This window comes from Macrobrachium rosenbergii, chromosome 15 (assembly GCF_040412425.1).
Source record: "Macrobrachium rosenbergii isolate ZJJX-2024 chromosome 15, ASM4041242v1, whole genome shotgun sequence".
NCBI lineage: Eukaryota > Metazoa > Arthropoda > Malacostraca > Decapoda > Palaemonidae > Macrobrachium > Macrobrachium rosenbergii.
In genome coordinates this window covers 33,079,503-33,086,104 of record NC_089755.1, presented here as the reverse complement: position 1 = coordinate 33,086,104, position 6,602 = coordinate 33,079,503, and positions in this window count along the sequence as shown.

The following is a 6,602-nucleotide window of genomic DNA, read 5'->3' as shown; positions in this document are numbered from 1 at the left end:
ACAAGAATAACGGTCCATGAGTTAGGAATGGGTCTTGATTTATGATGGACAAGGAATAGAAGATAGGGTAGTTTATGACTGTCGTTGTGCTTGTTAAATAATAATAATAATAATAATAATAATAATAATAATAATAATAATAATAATAATAATAATACTCTATAAGGAAACGTAAGCGTGTCGTTGCGTGAATATACTCAAATATATGTAAAGATGATCATTACAGGCGACAAATTTTCCAAACAATGGAAGCGAGGGTCTCTCTCTCTCTCTCTCTCTCTCTCTCTCTCTCTCTCTCTCTCTCTCTCTCTCTCTCAGTTGCTTATGAAAGGGAATATTTAGTGAAAAGTGTCTTATTACTAAAAAGGAAACTATGTTTAAAGAAAATAATTTCATTCTAAATCAGAGAGAGAATTTAGACTACAAAAAATCTGAGAGAGAGAGAGAAATCGAGATTTTCAAAAAAAATTTGTTTGCACGATTCGAGAAATCGTATTTTCAAATGTTACATTGCAGAGATGAGAGAGAGTGAGCGCGAGCTTTTAAATGTGTTAGGAAAACAAAAAAAATTATAGACATGCTTTTATTAAAATGAGCTAAAAAGTAACAAAATAATTTTTGGAGACACCAAGATTTTCTTACAGTTAATCATGTCCTCAAAAATAAAAGCGTGGTTCCCAAACATGGAAGGAATTGCTAAAATAAAATAAAACTTTTCTTGTAGCATTTCCTTCTTTGTTTGTGGCCAACACTGTTATCTTTGTAGACATCTGGTGTGTCTCCAAAAATTATTTTGTACTTTTTAGTGCATTTTATTAAAAGCATGTCTATGAATTTTTTTTAGTTTCTCATTTTATACTTTTTAGGTTTGACAGAAATTGTAACCGATTTATGATTGTCGTAGTTAACGAAACTGATATCCGTTTACAGGGTGGGGTTGAGGGAAAGGGAGGGGAAGGTGAAGGGGAGGGGAGTAGGAAGGTGAGGGGAGGGACATGGGAGGGAGGGGAAAGGTGAGATGGAAGAGAGGGGAGGAGGGATGGGGAGGGGGGAAGGGAGAGATGGGGAAGAGGGAGGGGAGATGGAAGGTGAGGGGAAGGAGAAAGATGGAGGAGATGGGAAGGGGAAAGATTAGAGGGGAGGGGAAAATGGAGGGGAGGAAATGGAGGGGAAAGAGGAGGGGAGGGGTGGAGGAGGAAGGGGAATGGAGGGGGAAGGGAAGGGGAGGGGTGTAGGAATGGGGAGGGGAAGTGGAAGAGGGGAAGGGGAGGACACAGCTAAATTAAGACTTGTGTGCTCTGGAAGGAGGAGGTGAATGGGGAAGAGAGGGGTTGAGGAGAAGGGGAGGGGAGGGAAAAGGGGAGAAGAGTACATGGAAGAGGGAGGAGGGGAGGAAGGTGGAAGTGGAGGGATGGATGGGAAGGAAGGGAGAGGAAGGAAGGGAAGGGGGAAGGTGAGGGGAGGGGGAAGGGAAGGGGGGTGGAGGGAAGGGAGGAGGGGAGGACACAACTAAATTTACACTTGATCTTGCGTCCAGGAAGGTGAGGGAGGGAAGATGGAAGAGGGTGGAAGAGGGAGGGGAGGGAGGAGGAGGACACAGCTAAATTAACATTTGATCGTTTGGTCCAGAAGGGGAGGGAGAGGGAAGGGAAGGAGGACAGATGGAAATTAACACTTGAGTTTGGGAGGGAAGGGGAGGAAGAGGGAAGGGAGGGGAGGACACAGCTAAATTAACACTTGATCGTTTGCTTCGGAAGGGGGAGGAAGAGGGAAGGAGGGGGAGGACACAGCTAAATTAACACTTGATCATATGCACCAGAAGGGGGAAGGGGAGGGGGGGAAAGGGGTTGGAAGAGGGAAGGGAAGAGGGATGACACAGCTAAATTAACACTTGATCGTGTGCTTTGGAAGGGGAGTGGGGGGATGGGTGGGGGAAGTGGAAGAGGAAGGGGGAGGGAGGGAAGAAGGGAGGGGGAAGGGAGGACACAGCTAAATTAACACTTGATTTTGTGCTAGGGAGGGAAGGGGGAGGGGATGGAAGAGGGAAGGGTTATATAGAAGATAGATTCTACTGAGTCAGAGAAGTTGTAACAAATCCGAAGAGTTTCATACAAATCTGAGATGCTGGGAGAGGTCACTGTAGGGTCACTAGAGGTCACTGCTGACTTACTGATCATGTGAAATTGTATTGTCACAGGGACTGCGTAATCATGCAAAATTGCAGGTCCATCGGACGAAAGAAACAGGTCGAAAACTGAGTCACAAGATGTCAGGACAGACAGACAGACGGACGCAGAAGTCAAGTTAAATAAAAACATTAAAAAAAAAACAGCGACCAATAAAGGTTTCAATTAGTTGAGCGAATCGCGAGAGACATTTGGCTCATTCCATGCACAACCAACCTGTGTAATCAATATCAATTTAATTTATACTAAGTCCAGCAATTTAAGAAAAGTTCCAGTTTCTTAAGAAAACTATTACTTCGTTTGAGCCTGGCAATAATACTTTCCTTCCATCGTTGGATATTTCTTATGACATTGATAAATTTTGAGTTTTTTGCCCCTTTCTGACAAATTTCGAGAGAATATTTAGGTAATTGTTAACTAATGTAGTTAAAATACCATATATACTGTATTGAAAAATGAAATTAAGCTGAAATTAAATAGAGTATACAATAGAAAATATGTAGTTTTTTATCTTATAGCTACAGCCTAGTTAATGTACTGAAACGACTGGCGAAACTTCCTGTTTTTAGTATATACTGTAATTATAAATGTGAATTATTAAAGTGAAGTTACCCATAAAATTACGGCAAGTTTTCTATGGGAAAGGTCCTCCGGGAAAATAATATTTTAAGGCATACTATAATAAATATTTTTTCCGTGTCTTGCTTTGAGGATTATATATAGTACTATAGCCACCTCCCTATATTATAATATATATATTTTCTATATATAAATCACATCAAAATAAAAACTTTTTACTTCTCAATACAAGAATTTAAAGTAAAATTTTGTAATAGCAGAGAAAATTGACCTTTGAAGACTTTGTAACCTAACGTGGGGTAGTCTAACAATTCCAGCCCCCACCTCCATAACTAATACGGCAAAATTGTAACCAGTAAACCCCCTAAAAATTTACCCTAGGGTGTTTACTGGTTGCCGTATTTTTAGGGAGGGGAGGTGGGGCTTGTCACGGAATTTACTACCTTTATCATTTTGTAGTCTGGCCCCATTTTTGCAGCCGAAAAACAAAATATGACTTTAAATTCTTGTTTTTAACATGAAAAACGCCAATTGCCACAGTCTTTGGAAATGGCTGGCTGGAGTCTTCCGAAAAATTACCGTATTTTTTGTGTTAAATATATATGATGTCGCTATAATAATCGCCTGTAATTTTGAAAATTTGCTGTTCATTGGTACTGATGTTTACAAGCTAGTTACTATCAATTAGCTCTTAACGCATCACTTGCATTAACTGACAGACAAAAAGCATTTAATGTTACATTCACCTTGAAACCATAATTTACGATATAGGAAGAAAGAGGCTTATTCATGGACGAGTATAATTGGAAAAACAAATATGGTAATGTATCTTTGAGAATCACTGTTACTGTTTTTCTTTTCCCAGGGACCCACTCCACCAAAGGCGCCCTGTGAGACCTGCAAATTTAATTCATCATAGACATAATAGTACAAACACATTCTAGGTTTTTATTTTTTATTTCCTGAACGACTTGATACTTTCAGTCCTCTTGATATCAATGGGAATTACTGTTTAAACTCGGATAAGCCAATTCAAAGGCTCTAAAACTTATATTCGAATTGCATCTTGGCTCGAATAACTTGAGTCCATCTGTAGCTATTTTTGTGTTGACTCTATCGTTTGCAAGCCAGCTGTATTTTGTGGTAACGAAAAATATGTAAATGAATATCAGAAACACGTAATACGTATGAAAATAATTATGATTATTATCATCAGTGCATTCCTATCACTTAAACCGATTGTAATACAGGGGAGAGTGAAGATAACAAACCTGTGCCATAGGGATGTCACTTGCTATGGCAAAGTCCGGTCCAAGGTCCAAATATAGTGTCGGGGAAAGTGGTGAGAGAGGCTGGCCGGGTGGACGACAGCAAATCTGACCCGAACGTTTACTGACCGTAGACTATAGATGTTCTACATACCAAAAAATAAATAGATGAATGCACATTGTATATTTCAGTATAAAAATAGTTTAGTCTCAAAGCAACAACTTCGGTATTATTAGAAAAATACACCCGATAATGAACTAATTTTCGTAGAAAGAAATGATGCAGTGCACTAATTCGTTAAAACGTACATCTTAAATATTGCTTCCATAATGCATGTAAATTTAATCAGCTGTGTTGTATTATTATTCAGATGTGTCAGTTTGCATTTATATGCAAACATTCCTTCTTGTCTGACGAACTTTGGCACCCTCACGTTTCTCCTTCTGAACTCACGCCACAGCAATTCACCTCATAGGTTCCCAGATCGCCCTCCCAGGGTCGAGTAAGTTTTCCTTCGTCTGACTAGTTTGCTTGTAGTCAGGCACTAGCTTTAGAAAGTCAAGTGACTTTAACGTTATTTTGGAAGCCCAGCTTCTTTTCCACGTGGTGGGCGTGTGTATTTATTTGACAATTATACTTACGAGCCCCCATAAAAAAAGTAGCTCATTATAACGAAACTTTGATATATCAAAATCCAAGAATGGTATACTGCACCTTCCAGCACATCCTCTAAAACAGGCTCACGTATTTGAGTTTCTGTGCGTGTGCCACTATTATTAACATCAGCTACTGCGCTCATACTGTCAAAAATTACGTTCACAGGGCAAATCCCAACCCTAAGGACTTTACATACCGTTCCCAAGTTCTGATGGAGGTGCTTTCCTTCTTCATGCTTATTTAGGGATCAGTGGTGAGAGAGGCTGACACCAAGGCTGAACGACGGAAAGTAATTGTGGAGTTTATCAACAAGAGACTGATTTACTCAGGGCAAGGACTTTTGACTCACGGGGAGAGACACGTTCTTTCAACCAATGAGCTTTTAACATCCAGGGATCCTTTTACCGTTTAGGGATCATGGAAAAGATAATCGGGTTTGTGTATGTATGTGTGTGTGTGTGTGTGTGTGTGTGTGTGTGTGTGAGAGAGAGAGAGAGAGAGAGAGAGAGAGAGAGAGAGAGAGAGAGAGAGAGAGAGAGAGAGAGAAGACAGGGACTCTAGAATCAGAGGTCTGAATGGAGCAAGGAATTCTGGTACAAAATGTATGTGTGAGACAGAAAACTTGGTACCAGATATTTATGGAAGCATAGATTCTGGTGCCAAATATCTGTGTGGGACAGAAATTTGGTGCCGGATACAACAGTGTAATATAAAATTGTTTAATAAAAATAAGTAACTAATGATCAGTTATTTATGAGTATGGTAATGATATAACCCTTAACCAGAAATGGACCACGTTTAACTATCACAAGATCTTAAAAAAAAGTCATTCAAACGACATAATAAACTCGATTTTAAAATACTTGAACATTGCTGTCTTTTTGGACGAGAAAACTACACTAGTATACGTGCCCTTGCGCAACAAAATAATTCATGTCAAGCTGTAAAGTTAGGTGAAAAACACCCTTGTTTAAAAGAATAAATTCAGCTACCATTCGCTTGTGGTTTTTTGTTCTCAGACTTTCGATCTACGATAAGCTTTTTTTTTTTTAAATAAAGTTCTCTCATAGTATCATCTGCGTACCGACGATTTATTCATAGTAAAATTAAGTTTAGTATTTGTACATAAGTGGCAATATGTCTGGCTTTGTAGAGAGAGAGAGAGAGAGAGAGAGAGAGAGAGAGAGAGAGAGAGAGAGAGAGAGAGAGAGAGAGAGAGAGAGAGGAATTAAAAGGTCTAATAAATGTTTTTGCGTTGAGATCATGGTGAGAGAGAGAGAGAGAGAGAGAGAGAGAGAGAGAGAGAGAGAGAGAGAGAGTCAAATATACCTATGAGCCTACGAAAAGGATAAATGGGAGTAACCTTTCTTTCCCAGTTCACTTTATTTCACTTTTGTCCTGTGTCTCCCACTTACTTGCTTTGGGTGGTTGACTCTAATTTCTGTTTCCCTTGACCCGCGATCTACTTTTGCTTTCAGTTCTGTACATCGTTTCAGTATTTGCCTTATATGGTGTGTGTGTGTGTGTGTGAATGTGTGAGTGTGTGCAAGTGTTTTGTGTGTGTGTGTGTGTGTGTGTGTGTGTGTGAGAGAGAGAGAGAGAGAGAGAGAGAGAGAGAGAGAGAGAGAGAGAGAGAGAGAGAGTGTGTCACAGCTATTATTTTTAGGAATAACATCTAAAGTATTAGCAGTATTGGCATTGTAAATCACTATTTGCTGTGGTAAATGAATGTTAATTTTATACGTTAATTAAGGGAACATTATCTCCCAATTATTGCCAGCTAAATTTGAATTTGTTTTGCATTATTATCATTATTGTTATTTTACTCAGATCACAGAGATAAGTATCAGATTCTTTGACAGCAGGTTTAAAAAGTTTAGAAAAACTTTTAGAGAATTTCCTCTGCATAAT